The sequence below is a fragment of the Falco rusticolus genome, chromosome 15 (genome assembly GCF_015220075.1).
Source record: "Falco rusticolus isolate bFalRus1 chromosome 15, bFalRus1.pri, whole genome shotgun sequence".
In the NCBI taxonomy this organism is placed as follows: domain Eukaryota; kingdom Metazoa; phylum Chordata; class Aves; order Falconiformes; family Falconidae; genus Falco; species Falco rusticolus.
The window spans coordinates 13,027,384-13,042,595 of NC_051201.1; the positions used below are offsets into that span (position 1 = coordinate 13,027,384).

Here is a 15,212-nt window from a genome sequence, read left to right on the forward strand (position 1 = left end):
TATAGGTGTAACTCCCTATTAGTTCCACAAAACCGACCTTAATTTCTAAAAATGGTATCAGATGCGAATAAAGTTTGGTAAGATGATTTGTTTTGATTTACTTTGTACCACTTATCTCGGAGTTTTCTTCCTACTTTTCTTTTATCTAATTTAGACAGTATAGTCTTGCAAGCCCAGTTGCATGTTTATCCATTACCTCCCTGCCAATGCTGCTCCTTAGAGAGATGGTGCTGTAAGATTTTGGATGCTAAGAATAATAAAATGGCATTTTTCAGTAACCTGTAGTAAGTATGCAATTTCTTCTTGCATTTAAAAATGGTAATTTTGTTTCCAATGAAATACAGGGATTTTGTAGGTCTGATTGAGGTGACATCAGTCTGGTAAAATGAACAGAAACAGACAAATCCAAATAGCTTTCATTTTATTCTGCTGTGTTGACAAATGATAAGACTTAAAAATCCAATTCTCCCACCGAGCACTTAGAGGAAGCTGGTTTGGACTGCTGAAGGGCTGTGGCTCACAAAACAAAAACCTCTCTTTTTTGTTATTGGGGGCGGGGGGCAGAGTATGCATACACACACACACACACACACACACACGTGTGTGTGTGTGTGTGTGTGTGTGTGTATGTGTATTTTGTTTTACATAAACAGACTTCAGTCCAAACTAAGGGTTGCTAATTAAGCAAAAACCATGACCAGATGTTTATTAACACCTCTCAGGTTCATGGGATTTGGATAGTGTGCAGTTTTCATGGACTAATTTGAGAAGGGAAACACCTTTATTGGAATAATGGCCAATTATAATTGCCGCCTATGCCTATTTTTCTTTTATCTGGTGTACAGGGGGGAAAAAATAAGCCCAACCTATCATCCTCATACTGTTGATATTAATTCTGCACATTATTGGGTACATATTATTAATAATAAATACATAATAATGTACAGATGAAAAATTCCTCAGCCATTTACTTTACAACAACTTTTCTGTACGTGTTTTTATTAGTTTATCACATGCCAACGTTGTTAACCTATTTATATGTAGCCTGCCACTAGGTTTGCCTCTGCCAAAGCAACGATGCGTCACTTTGATGCCAAAAAGCACTGAAACAGGAAGAGTTGCTGTTGGGTCCCAGCATGGTGACTTCATCACAGGCCTCAGCTTCAAACTGTGGAGTAATAAAACTGAATAGCACAATATAAAACTCCATGTTTCATAAGACAAATATTGCTTTACGCATTCATGTCCCTTGTACTATGTTAACTGTAGGAAGAAATGGAATACAGTTTTAGTGACCCCCTGGGACCTATAAAGGCTATTTCTGAGTCTGAATCTTGCTGTTTAATTTAATCATTTATTATATTAATATTCAAATGGGCTGCATCTTATTAGCTACTGCAAAGATGTTAGTATGTCTGAAATAAATACCTAATTATGCTTTTGAAGAGAGAGGTTCTAAAGACTTTTGTACATTTGTGCTAATAGAACAGTTCATTTGCAGATTTTTTCTGCAGAAATCAGCAGTCTGAACATTTTGTTTTTTCCCCTCCTTACTTTGAATAAAATAAGAACACAGATCAAATATACCATTGTGGTGCCTAAATAGCACATACGAGTTTTCCCCTTTGTGCTGTGAGACTTCATTCTCCAAGCGAGTGAGTTATACAGTAGCAAACTGACCAGTGCCCTCAGCTTCTAGCTCAATAACACATTAATAAAAATAACTGCTTTAACCAAATGACCATGAAATTAAGTATGTTCTTATTCAAATTAAACAAATAGATATGCTTTTGAAAAAACATTTTTGAGCCTGACATGGTCATGTTTAAAATACATTGACGTTTTATTGTTTTAAAAGCCCATTATTATTTTTTCCCTGAGTGCAAACTAGAAAAGATGAGGACTTTGAATTTCATGTCTTCAAACAATAGACAGCAGCTTCCTGCAAAAACACATGTTGTGGTTCTACATCAGGTAGGTAGCAGGATGCAGGGATGTGGAGGAAAACCATCCGTGGATTTCCAGTGCCAGCACATCTGCAGGATCTCCAGAAAAAAAACCTTTCACTAAGTCTGCATAAGGATGTCTTGAACTGCAAATACTGTGTATGTAAATGGTACTAACACATTTTAAACTAAATATGCACGGTGTGTTTAGAGCAGTACAGAAAATTAGTAATAAATGCAGAAGTTACCGTCTGCAAGACTAAGGATCACAAGTTGCTATCTTTCAAAAGATCACCACAACCAAACTTGGAATAATCTTTTTTTTTTTTTTTTAAGTCTCTAAATCCAAGGTTCCTACTAACACAAAGTTATTTCTTTCATAACTGTTTGCTGAATAAATGATGTTGTTAATAAAAGGTTAAAGGACAGAGACTGCTGGAAGCCAAAGTCAAGTCCTGATATTATCCACAAACAGCCAAGATAGCGAGCTGCAGGATGAGGTCCTCCGTGCCGACCTGTGAATGGGCTTACCCTCACTCCGCTGCAGCAGTGTGGAAGCCTCGCCAGAACATCTCCTGCCATCGAGGACAACAATTACCACAGTTATCACTGCTGGGCAAATTATCAGCCTTCTTGAATCCAAGGAGGAGAGAGGTAGGTCAGCTCCTATATTTACTCAGGGAAGTTTTGTCTAACACCTCTAAGCCCCGCTGCTCCTCGTGGGAGTGTTGCCTGTGAAGGCTGTGACTAGACCCCACTCCGCAGTTCGTTCCTTAATTCTCCCAGAGCTTTTGGGGCTGCACTTCATCCCATTCACCCCCACAGAGTCTTCACTGTATCCAAGGCATCCTTAAATGCCTGTGAGGTTTGCTGTGGAGAACTTGAGTCAGTGACACCCCACCCCTGCAGGTGATTTTAATGACAATTATGTAGTTACCTGTAACCTTTGACAGGATTGCAAGGAGGATCAGTATGTATTATGGCATAGAATACATAACGTTTTATAACCACTGTTATCTTAGTGACCAACTGAAATTATTAATAATGGTCATCTGACCTACCCTGTATATAAAACAATAGCCTTGGTAGTTTGCTAATTAATGGCAATGATGTTTCTCTCAATAAGTAGTTGATGCATTTCTCTGTTGGCAAATACTTAAAAATACACATTGTTGTCTAGTTTTGCCTTCTTTTCTCCTGCAGAGTACCTAAAGATTAGATTTTCACTGTTGGTTTAACAAGTGCAAGCAAAGCTAGGGCATCAATAGTTAACCTTATATTACCCTCTGCTGAACAGACACAGTATCAATGTAGGGGTTTAACTACCACACCACTAAAAACACATATTCCTGCAGTTTTAGACTAGCCATAAGAATGCTGTGTATATGTTTTCCTCATTATTTGGATGTGCTGTTTGAATGTTGTGATCAGTGATTCAGAGCACATGATTCATCAGGAAGACATTTGCTAGGCAGACATGTGAGGAGCTGTCTGCCTCTTCAATCTCACTGACAGGGCAAAAATGCTGATTTATAGTAAATCATTAAAATCTGCTTATTATTGCACTGCTTGTTCCTCTTCTCCACTTCAAGCCAGCATCTTGATCTGCATCATGTCTCTTACAATTTTATACTACAGCAAGCAGTTATTTAAACAAGAGAGAAATGATCCTTAGTCTTTATTAGTGCATATGAAAGGATATTTTGTTTAAAGAAGACTAATTAAGAAAGCAGACTCTATTTTCTTGCTCAGTTTAGGGAAAAATAAAGATTTAAAACGTGGAAGTGCAAAGAATTATTACAATAAACCAATACTTTTAAATGATTATTGAATAGCTTGTTTTTTAAAAAATAATCATAGAAAAGCAGCTCAAATACCACCAAAAATATTTGGACGGAAAGAGAGCTTGGATGGTTATTCAGCTTGTGATAGAACTCGGGGAAGACACAGCTAAATATTATGTGATTATTGGTGGAAAGGGTAAAACCCCTTGGAACTAGAACTAGGTGCCAGTTGGGTACAGTGACAATGGGAACATTAAAATAATTTTCGGGGGGGGGGGAAGTTTTGTTTACTTTTAAAGAGGTGGTTTTGTGAAATAATACAATATGTAAATACGCTGTCTGATAGAAAAACAAAGAAACAATACAAAAAGCTCTATATTGTGTATGTGTTACTTACAGTAAAAATTTTAATTTGATGCCTGGGGACAGAAATCCTTGCCACTGAATTACAAAGAAGTGAATAAACTGACTCAAAATTAATCCATACAGATCTGTCCCCTTAATAATACTAATTCCAGAGAACAAAGCAGTGCATAATGCATTTTAAATTAACTTGGAAAATGCATAATTTATATTTGTTTTATTTCTTAATATTTGAACACAGGTACATTTTAGAATGCTAAGGACAAGAAAGGAGAGGACAGATTTTGTCCATATATGCTCAATTTAAAAAAAATAAAACCAGATAATATTTTTCAAGCTCTCTTAGAAAAGGACTTCAGCTGTGAAATATTACGGAGAAAGGATAAACACAGTTAGGAGAGAGAAAATGATTTTTAACATGCTGTGAAATGAATATGTTTGGTTAAAATATAAAAAGGGTCCTAATTCCTAATAAAACATTCTGAAATAGATAATTACATATTAGTTTGGATCAAAAATAATGTCCTTACTCATGAGAAGCAATTGAGAGATACACGGCGGGGTGCCCTGTCGGGCATGGCAGGCAGATAGAATACAGGATGTAAGAGGGCAGGGGTAATGCACTGCAGTGCAATGCTCCGCTCCCTGAAAAATACACCGTGCCTACGGGAAACGACGAGACTCGGGGCTGCTGCTTTATTAATGCTCTTCACCTACACATGTAACATTGTCACCTGCCTCTTATATATATATCATATTATTTACCATATGGGTGTGCAAGTAGAAAACCAGATATCCTGTGTTTCTAATCTAGAAAAGCCGTGCCTGTAATTCAGAGATGCATTGATCTCCTGGCTGCTGGGGTAGCTCAGCAGGTTGGCTTCACCCCCTCCAGCCCAAAGGGCCAACCTGCACTTTACCAGGCACCACCTTACCACAGGGAAGAGGAAATAATTTCGTACATCGGTATATCAGCCTCCTTCCAGGCTGTGTCTTTTGGACAAACTCACAGGCTCTTCACTGCCCCGCCGTGCTATGTCTGTGCTGCTGGACTTGAAAGTTTGTCGTTCAGTTGGCCTGAAAAGAAAGGAAGGAAAACAAAAGGATTGCTGCTACAGTACAGGCATGGGTGCAGATGGTAATGTAATACAAGGAGAGAGCATCTGGATTTAAAGGTTCTTAGTCTGGAAAATTAGTCCACACTGTTTTTCTCCTGCCTTTTCCAGAGTAACTTTGGATCTAATAAATGTGAAGGGCTTTTGGAGAGGGCCAAGAAGCAATCGGGTAGGTGTGTGCCTCTTGCATAGCTGTATATGCAGAGATGGGGCATGCCTGCACGGGCAGCAGGGTTGTCTGCATTTCCCCTCTGGGGTACCAGCCTAGGTAGGTCCTGGAAAGAAAGATAAGCTTTTAAAGAGAAGAAAATTTGCAAGCATTCCCATTCTCATATCAAAGCTGTGATCCTGAGTGAGGATGGAAACCCGAGTGAGTATTGAAAAAAAACAACCTGCTTGACTATATTTACTCGGGGAGATGTGGTGGTTAAAACAGCGGTGGTACATGTGCAGCTGGTAATCAGTAACGATTTAGAATAATTTCACTGGTGTAGATTTCAGTTATTGATACTGCTAACTGTTAACTCACTTTGAGTGGTTATCATAGGAGCACACGAAGGATAAAGACCATATTTTATGGAGATTTTCCTAAATATTCTTCATGATGATTAAAAGAGGTGAAATTTGCCTGAGACCAGACTTGCTTACAACACAAAAATTTAGCTCCTAGTTGCTAAGTTATAAATCTTTCTGCCAGATTGGCTGGAACATCACATTACCTTGAACTAAATTTGTAAAGAATGACCATTGTCCTCACAGCTGTAAGAGAAAAATGTAGAGCTTGCCCCAAACCACAGGTTTTAATAGGCTGTTCACATGAAACTAAAAAGTGAGGAGATAAAACCAAGCCAACGCAAATTTATCCAAACTGATTACTTCCACAGTGACAATTTGTTAAATAATGACTTTACTAGGAAACTAAATTGATTACATTTTGCACACTTTTAGTATTTTAACTACCTGGAAAAAAATATCAGCTTATGTTTATAGGAAAACATTCCTAGTTAATTCTTTCCTTGGTGCTATGGTTGCGAGTTATTTTCAATAACTCAATTTACAGGCTAGCCTTATCGTGGGCTAATGCAAATTAATGCTTTGAGTCATAAGTGTTTCCCTTGGAAACAGTAATTTCAAGTTAATGTCTCTTGATGTGAAATGGAGTGCAGTGTCACAAGCTCTCTCTCACCAACCTACAAATTAACTTCTGTCCCCTCTGTACAAGAAATATGGATGGAGTCCTGCTTTGCTTCCCATAAAAAGTTATAGACACATACGTGTATGTGTAGGTGTGTCTATGCAGGCATGTGCGGCAGGCCACTCTTTAATGAACTGGTTACCGTGGATTTTCACTGGTGCAACCAACGGTGTGTGAAAAGGCTGTATGCAGCCGTTGGAAATGAATGAAAAAACAAAGTACTGACATTTGCAGCATACTAATACAATGATGAATCATGAAAGATAATTGTTGATCCCCAAACCAGGCCTACTTGGGCAGGTTGATTTGGTTTGCACCTAGGGACTGGTGAGAAAGAATTTGCAGCTAGCAACTATGAAAAAAAACCCACCAGAATTAAAGAAAGAAAACAAAGAAAGCAAATAGTGAGCAGAGGGAAAAAACATGTTTCTTCACTGTATTAACGACTTTTTTTGTGACATATTTTAAATGAATCAACAGTAGAAAAATTCTCCGATCCAGCACAGCTATGCCTCCTGCATATATATTTGATTTAGTATTTTCAGTCCAATCTTTTAACACAGCCTGTAGAACCCCAGCCTTATGCTACTGCTCAGAGAAATCACAGCACTTGTCTCCATCCTTCCAGCCCTCTGCACGTGTTGGAGCATGGGCTTTTTATTCTCATAGTTGGGCAAAAGTAAAACCAGAGTAGTCAGAACTACTAATGGTGAAGTCAGTTACAACCGAGTCAAAGCAGGCTAATTCTCCTGGCTGTGCCCTTGATGGTGCCTTCCCCTAGAACTCTCATATTATTGAATTTTTCTTCTTGCAAAATTCCTTTTCTTTTTTTTTTTTTTTTCCTTCTTAATAGTTCCGAGGTCAAACTTCTCATTTTTATAGCACCTACCTTCTGGAATTTATTTAAAAATAAATATTACAAACCTAACAAACCAGCCAGCCAGCCCTTCTCCACTTCTCCTTTGCCTAAGATAACTAAGTTAAACAAAACAAGCTTTGTAGAGAAATTACACAAATCCCATCTTACAATACAGAACATTTTCCATCTTTGCAGAGTCCTGAACTTCTTTTGGAGCTACGCAGCTCTCTGTCCCACAATGGACAATATTTGTGGGCTGCTACCTTTTGACCTCCACAACATCCCACAGCTTTCAGCAAACACCCAGGCGACACCAGTAATGCTACTTATTTTCTCCCAGCAATGGAACTATCAAAACAAGTTAAAAAAAAAAAGTGGTAAATAGCAGTTAATGTAGGATGCCCGCTGAGCATCAGCTAGGACAGTCCCAGCAGTCCTCCGAGCCTAAGACCACACAGCTCAGCAAGCCCTGGGACAGCTGCAAGTCTCCAACTCACAGAGGAGGGAAATGGTCTCTTCTGAAAATTCATGGGTAAGGATGTGTTCAATGAGAAGGGAAAAAAAAGCCTAAATTGCGCATAGCTCTTGACTCTGAGAGAAGTACCTATGTATCCTTGGGAAATAGCTTCCCTCATCTTGAGTACAGGCAAGAGAACGAAAGCAGAAGTGCCCATCAGCAGCCAAAGGCAGATGTGGCATTTCAGAGGGAGAGGAACCCAAGGCAATAATTAGATCAGAGACAGAGAACAAGGTAGAATCCTAGAAAATTAAAGGGAAGGAAGAAGAAGCAAGACTGCAATAAAGGAATAAAGAATAGAGGACAGAACATTCATAAACCAAGATGAACAAATAAGATAGTAAAAACTAGGGAGGGAAAGGAGCAGCATGACTGATTTTTAAAAGCTCAGGTCCTGATACCTATAGGAGGAGGAAAGGAATGAAGACAGTGGGGGGAAAAAGGAAATAAAGACAATCTGGCCTGATGGAAATAGCAGAGACAAAGAAAACGAAGCATGTCTGAAGAAACAGCAGCAGGAAGGGAAAGCACAAATTCCTTCGGGAGGAGGCAAAAAAGAATAGCTGTGTGCTCTGGACAGAAAGAGATTTCTTGAGAAACCACTGGCAAAAAGGCAACAAAGTCCCTATTTATTAACGCAGATTGTTTAATGATTTTTTTTCCTAAGACTTGAAGCAAATTATGGGACTCAGAACACTAAACAAGGATGCAGAAGACAGAAAATGTTTAGGTTGTGCAGGTGAGCTTTAGGTTTCAGAGTGTCTTGAAATAGCACATACTGAATAAAATTGCAGCAAGTATAATAGCCTGTTTACAAGATCAAGGCACAGAAGCAAATCGAATGAAAGGTTAATAAGATCAGAGTTCATAAATTAAGGTTTAAATTCTCATTTTCTTAAAGAGAAAGATTTAGATGAAAGATCATGCAATCTATTTTAATTGTAGGAATAATTAGACGTATGGAAGAGCAGAAGGGATAATATGTAATCAGTGAAAAGACCTGGTCTTCTTGACCAAGGAAACGCCCTCCAGACAAAGTCAAAGACATGGTATATTCAGGAATCAATACATTTTTCTTTACTTGAAGAGGTCTCTTATTGTCCACGTTGGTTCGTGTCATCCAACTTTAAATGGTTTTACTTCATCAAAGAAAAATTATTCTTTTTTCCCTCTTTTTTTTTTTTTGATGTTGCCATGGATAATTCATTCTGACCAAAAAAGCAAAGATTCAGATATGAGCAAAAGACCAGAAAGGCTATGGGGGAAGACCCTATTTAATACTTTGATCTACAGACTTGAAAACAACTGTAAATATTTTTTTAATATTTCCAACATAAATAGTGTCATCTTTAGAATTATATTTGCAATCAAATTTATGATGGCCAAAAATATCACTTTAAAGCAGAAGCATCACTTCTACCGTCTGGAGATTTTTCTTTTTTTTTCTTGTGTTAGGTGTCTTAAGAGTGTGCAGAAAAAGGCACTGCAAATTCAGCACTTAAGAGAAATGATAATCAGACAATACCACATTTAAATCATAATGTTACATTACATTGCAACACCTTGTTTTTCTTATGACTTATGGCAATCCTCTAAGGACCATCACTCTTCAAAGAAATTAAGAGATTTCATCAGTAACAATCCCAAAAGAATTCTTGCACTTTGGAGTGTTTTGTTGGGTTTTTTAAAATACAGTTTACACACAAGAATATGGCCGCTGATGTGATAACAGACTCAGTTGGCAAAAATGCTTTTCTTTTCACAATTACTGCTTTTGGATTTCATTCTGCAGAAGGCTGAAACAAAAGCCTTGGCAAAATTCCTATGACCAAATGGTGGAAGAATGTGGCTGCTGTTTGAGGGACCGTGCCGGAGGAGCCCAGTGCAGCGGGACCTGCAAGCAAGTCACCACTGCCCTGCGCCAGGAGAAGGTGCCGTAGCAATATCAGGAGCATTTCACTTCTGAAAGGCAGCTGTGCGCATGGCTTGCTTGCTTACCTGTCTTGCAACACTCTTTGCTCACCGTGGGGCAGGAGGGAAACACTAGGGCTGTCACCAGCTTCATGGGCATCCTCTCCTCCTGGAGCTGTGTTCTTTAGGGCTCACATGGCTCCCAAGGGTCTGGCCAGCCTTTAAAGTCTGACTCCTGCAGAGATCAGGCTGACTCCGTCCTCTACCTGCATAGCCTCCAAAAAGGGAGCAAGTAGAAATTTAAGCAAAAATTGGTGGAGCCTGAAAGACGAGTCTGTGCTACAGCATGGAAGAAGGTGGCGTGGGGAGATGTGGGCTGTCACTGCCCTGTGAAGGGTCTGGCAGCGTTTGCCAGTGCACGTGGGGACCGGGCAGGTGCCTGTGCATCCTCCTTCGCTATGACCAAGCGACTGCTGGACACCAGGCACAGCAGTGGGGATTTCCCCTGCATCTAGGAGGAAAAGCATCACCTCAAGGGGTGAAGAGCAATATTAATAGGGAACGTTGTCTCCTTCCTTTGTCGATGAAACACCTTGTTTCAGGGTTTTTGTTTTTGAACAGAACAAACGGTAACTAATCGGTAAATGTTATTTTGCATGTGCATATATCACTGGATTGCTCCAGCTCCTGTAATGTGATATCATACATCAGAGTCAAGAGGGATTAACAGCTCTGTCAAATGTCATCAGTGAAAGCTGTATATGTACAGTCATCTCCTGTGGAAACACTTCTGAGCAGGCTAAGTTTAATTCAAATAGTTTTCAAAAACATCTCCAATTGTCATAAATAGGCGAGTCCCTGGAGAAGCAGATGTTAGCTCTACCAAATGCAGTAAAACATCTTAAGAAAAAAAATCGTAAATATGGGCAAACTTCACTGATAGAGTATTTGCTAGAGAAAGACCAAAAGATTTACTGTGGATGTCATTTGGTGTTTAAAAATACTATCATGTGTATCATTAAAACAAAGAGTATTCTCTTAAATGTCTGTTATTTAGTTTTGAAATGAAAAATATCAAATAGTTAAACTTTATTACGTGTAAAATTGTTTTTAGATCATGATGTAAATGTTACATACAGCAAAGCAAAGTTGAAAAGCAAGAAAAAGCAGCTTGCTGCAGAAAGATTCAAAACACCAAAGCCAAACAGATGTTTTTAAGCTAATCTGACTGTAGCAAGGACCACGTGCCATCACCTATAACTGAGCCCTGAAGGAGGGAGGCCAGGATTACTGTGGGGTTATAACCTGGTTCAGCTATTTAGAAGCACGTGGAAACCCTTGAAATGCTGCATGTAAAATGCAGCGGGGCCTTTTGGGCAGATGTGGTTTCCATCCAACAGCAAGTCCTGCTTTAAGCTGCTCAAGAGCAAGAGCCGCTGAAAGGCCCAAGCGCTGCCCTGCCCACCAGCCTTCGGATTTTCCTCTCCATGTTACACAGGAGCAGGACACAAACCAGAAACTATTTGGGTGCAATCACAGGAGAGCCCTGCCAGGTTTGGCAGTGCCAGCACTTGCCCTGCAGCTGGCTGGGGAGGCCCCCCCGGCAGCCCCCCGGGAGAGGACTGTGGTGCTGCCATGCCCTCAGCCATGGCAAGGTCGGCTGTGTTCCCAGGCAAACATCAACTCCTCCCGCAGCTTTCCAGAAGACATCTTCAGCCCACACCGTACCCAATATACAACAGGATATAACTTCCTGAAAACAAAAGGGTTTTCTTTAAAATAACGGTCATGCCTCTTAGTGTCTCAAATCATGGTGAAAATTGTGTAAAGTAAGTAGTGTTTTAAGTAAGTAGTGTTTTTACTTACTAAATTTCTTCCTTCAAAATAAACTGAGTTCTAGACATACAACAGCATTAAAAAAGAAACGTCCTGTGACCAGTTTTGTACTTTTCTGGACTGCTTTTTCTGCTGCCGTTCTTGGATGGAAGAGACCACAATGGGCTACACTCATGTAGAAGTATGTGCATATTGAACACTAAACAGTAGTCATCATGTCATTAAATCAAAGGAACACCTCACCATGTAACTGGGTCTCGATTCCTTGCAGCAGCATCACTGTACAGGTAACTGGTCCCTTGGAGGTCAGCTGAATCCATTTCTCTTTCTTTACAAGGACTTTTCTGTAAATCTTGGAAGTTCACATGTTGTGTTTAAAGACTTGTAATCTCTCGTTCACATAACCATCACAAAGAGCACTGCCACCACTGTAGCGTTTAGACGAGCTGGATCACCAAAGGCAACAGTGGCTAGCCAGGCAGCAGAGGAACTAATGGCATCTAAATGGTCGAGATTCTATGGCATATAGACAAAACATGAGTAAATCTTGAACATTATTTCATTTTGTTAAAAATATTTTCCTTCAGAAATCTTAGGTGTCAAACTGAACATTTAATTACCACATCTAAATTGTGACAACCTACACCAGTAAACTGCACTGTTACATGAATGAGGGACAAACTATCACATGAAGGTACTCACCGTGATTTAATGATCCTTCAGAAGAGTATTGTTCAGAAATTACCTCATTAGTTCCTTTGCAGGTAACCAGCACCATTCATATGTCACATTGCAACAGGATGCTGAAAAGCCTATCTAGGGTCGACTGAAATTTGTCTTCTGCCTGGTAAAATGGACATTGCAAAGGAAATATATAAAAATGTGACTGATCTGATGAGTTGCAGAGAATGACAGTGCATCCTTCTGGGACTTCTGGTCTCTTCACTATCCATGGATCCATGCAGCCACCCATTCTTCCACCCATCTGTCCTGAGAACTTTTGATGTGCGTGCCCAGAAACTTCTGATAAGATGGTAATTTTCAGCTTCTAAAGCCAGGCATTTTTTTTTTCCTTTTAACTGCAAAACTACGTGTTCTCTCCACGTCACGGTCTAAATCAAATGGCAGGATATTAATAAAAGAAGTCATAACCAGCAGATTAAATTTCTTTTGTATTAAACTTGGTGAGAGTTATCAGGACCTCAGATTCTTAGCTATAAAAAATATTCCTTTACTAAGGGATTAACTTCTAACAACAGATCTGTTGTTCAGCAGAGTGAGAGATGCCCCAGACTGCAAGGGACTTGAACCAGCTGGCCAAGCCCTACGGTCAGCCTACGCTGGGCTGAAATATTAAGCATTGTCTGCCAAAGCTGCATCTCTTTGCCTGGCAGTTGTCAATTAATTCATCTGCAAGGCCTTTTTCTAATACTCTGTACTCCACTGGAGTTTAAAAAGTCAATCTCTGTGTTCTTATTAGGTTGAAAGAGCTTAATTACTAGTAGAAGGAATTAAAATAGTATTGAAGGTTTTGCTTTCTGAAGAGTAATTAATACAATATATAATTAAACCTTAGGTTTATTTTCAAGGGATGATATTGCTTAGGTTACCTGAATTCAGCCTTCAGCACTGACCTTGTGGCCTTGTGGACAGGGGGATGGCAAACCTCTGCAGGAGACACTGGGAAAGCAACGGCAGGAGGACAGGAGTGACACTGCACAGAGGACATCCATCGGGCTTGCTTTCCAGTCATGTTAAACTAAGCTGTGGGAAAAACTTAGTTTAGATTTTCTTTCATACATTGGCACTTATTAGGTTAAAAACCATCAGAGGCAAACCATGTAGTCATGCTTGTGCCGCTGAGTGCTTCAGAATGTCACGTGCCAGGTTGCCAGTGCTGAAGAGGTTTGGGTTCCATTTGTTGGGTTGTCTGGCTGTAAAGTGCACGTAGCAGTTGGGTCCGGCGGGCTTTGCAGCAGGAGCTGAGCTGGGTGGGTGACTCGGGGGTCACAGTGCTCCATTTGCATCCTCATCTTCACACACCTGCATCAGGTATGTGTGAACGCCCCGTGATACCATTCGGGGAGGTGGGTGTAAGCATCTTTTTTTTAGGAGGCAGATACCCATGGTCAGAACGGTGCTACGAGGAGTTTCTTCAGCTGGGGAAGACAGGATCTCCAAGTCGGCTTTGTTTCACACCACCGTATATTATTTCAACTGTTAATGAAAACACATGGGTTAATGTTATTTAAAATGCATTTAGGATAAAGGCTGCATATGAAATAATGTCAAAAGGAAAAAAACCCCACAAAATTGCCGTAAAAGCCAGCTTTCTCAGAGAAATATCGCACTGGATTTATTTGAGAAAGACTCAATATTTTCTGTTTGGAGGATTTTGATGAATAAATGTTATTCCTATTTATTATTTATCCACTTTCAAATTGTAATGAATAGTCGTGGTGATAATTTCTTTATTTCTATATTTATAGAAATACAGAATTTCATACATACTGAACTGTGTTATTATCCACACATGTTCCGCCTTTCTGTAAATACAGAAATTTGGTGTTTGCCAGTAGAACTATTCATTACAATTTGAAAGTGGATAAATAATGAATAGTAATGCCATTTCTTCATTAAAATTCTACAAAAGGAAAATATATACTCGTTATTCCTTTCATGAATTCGGCCCATTGAAGGTTCATAAATAATTGTGCTTCACAATTGTGTCTAATTAGCAATGAACTTAATCCAGTGCATCCAAGAGCCTGAAGCAAAGGGAGGGATATTTTTTTGTTGTTTTATTTCTCACTCTCAGTGGCAACTGTCTGATTTTTGAATGTACCTTTGCTGACAAAATGATGCACTTTCAAAGATCAACGTTACATATACTTCTCCCCCCCCCCCCCCCAAATTTGCTCTTTTAAGTATGAGGTTCATAAACACTGTCCCCACCAAACTTCAGGTTAGCTCAACAGTGGAGCAGCAATAAACTGATAAATGAATCTTAAAAATACTTCTCTATATTGAAGTTCTCACATAATACTTTTATTCCCTAATATGAGCTTCCCTGCAGAGCCATGCTGCTGTAGGAATGTCTCGCTATGAAACAGTTACTTCTGAGCCAAGCTTCAGCAGTGGCACCTGCTGTGGCAACACCCTTGAGGAAGGGTTGTGCAAAAGGCAGAAGGTTGGGTCTTCCCTACCGGGGGCACTGGTAGAGTCTCAGCACACAGGCACACACAGCACCACAGCTCGCTCTTTCCCTGCACAGGCTTCAAAGTCAGTATACAATGTAAAGTGATCATATTGCCCGTGAGGATTTCCCAGCAATGCACCCTTAAGAACTGTTAGAGGATGATATGTATTTAGCTGTCCCTCTTTTCTGTACAAGCTGGTTTACTAGAGAGTGGCTGGTGAAAAAACAGAGCTAGATGTACTAAATGTCCTATATTCTTCAGCTTTCAGTATCTCTAGTTTCTGTGGTGCTTATCACATGCCTATATAGCCGCTCCCATCAAGATTCCTTGGCAGGCTTGATAAAAATCCTAAATATATTCATTGTTTTCATCTCCCCCAACTAGTCAGTCATCAGTGACGCTGTTGGCTTTGTTCTTTGTACTTTTTCAAAGGAGCTTAAGCTCATACTCTAACTGATTTGATGTTATCTGAGTCTTAAACTATCA

At 39.7% G+C, this 15,212-nt stretch overlaps 1 long non-coding RNA gene across 9 annotated transcripts in view; it reads right to left on the reverse strand.

Moving 5' to 3' along the window:
* Window positions 1-404: 404 nt before the first annotated feature.
* Window positions 405-15,212, reverse strand: part of LOC119157966 — a 28,803-nt gene continuing 13,995 nt past the window's right edge. For 4 of the 9 annotated variants that reach the window (XR_005107715.1, XR_005107719.1, XR_005107716.1 and 1 more), the window contains 3 exons: window positions 11,770-13,743; window positions 9,778-9,965; window positions 405-5,170 (listed from right to left, as the gene is read on the reverse strand). This is a non-coding gene — a long non-coding RNA (uncharacterized LOC119157966). The remainder of the gene's footprint in view (window positions 5,171-9,777; window positions 9,966-11,769; window positions 13,744-15,212) is intronic. The other 5 variants (XR_005107720.1, XR_005107717.1, XR_005107721.1 and 2 more) reach the window with 5 other exon arrangements.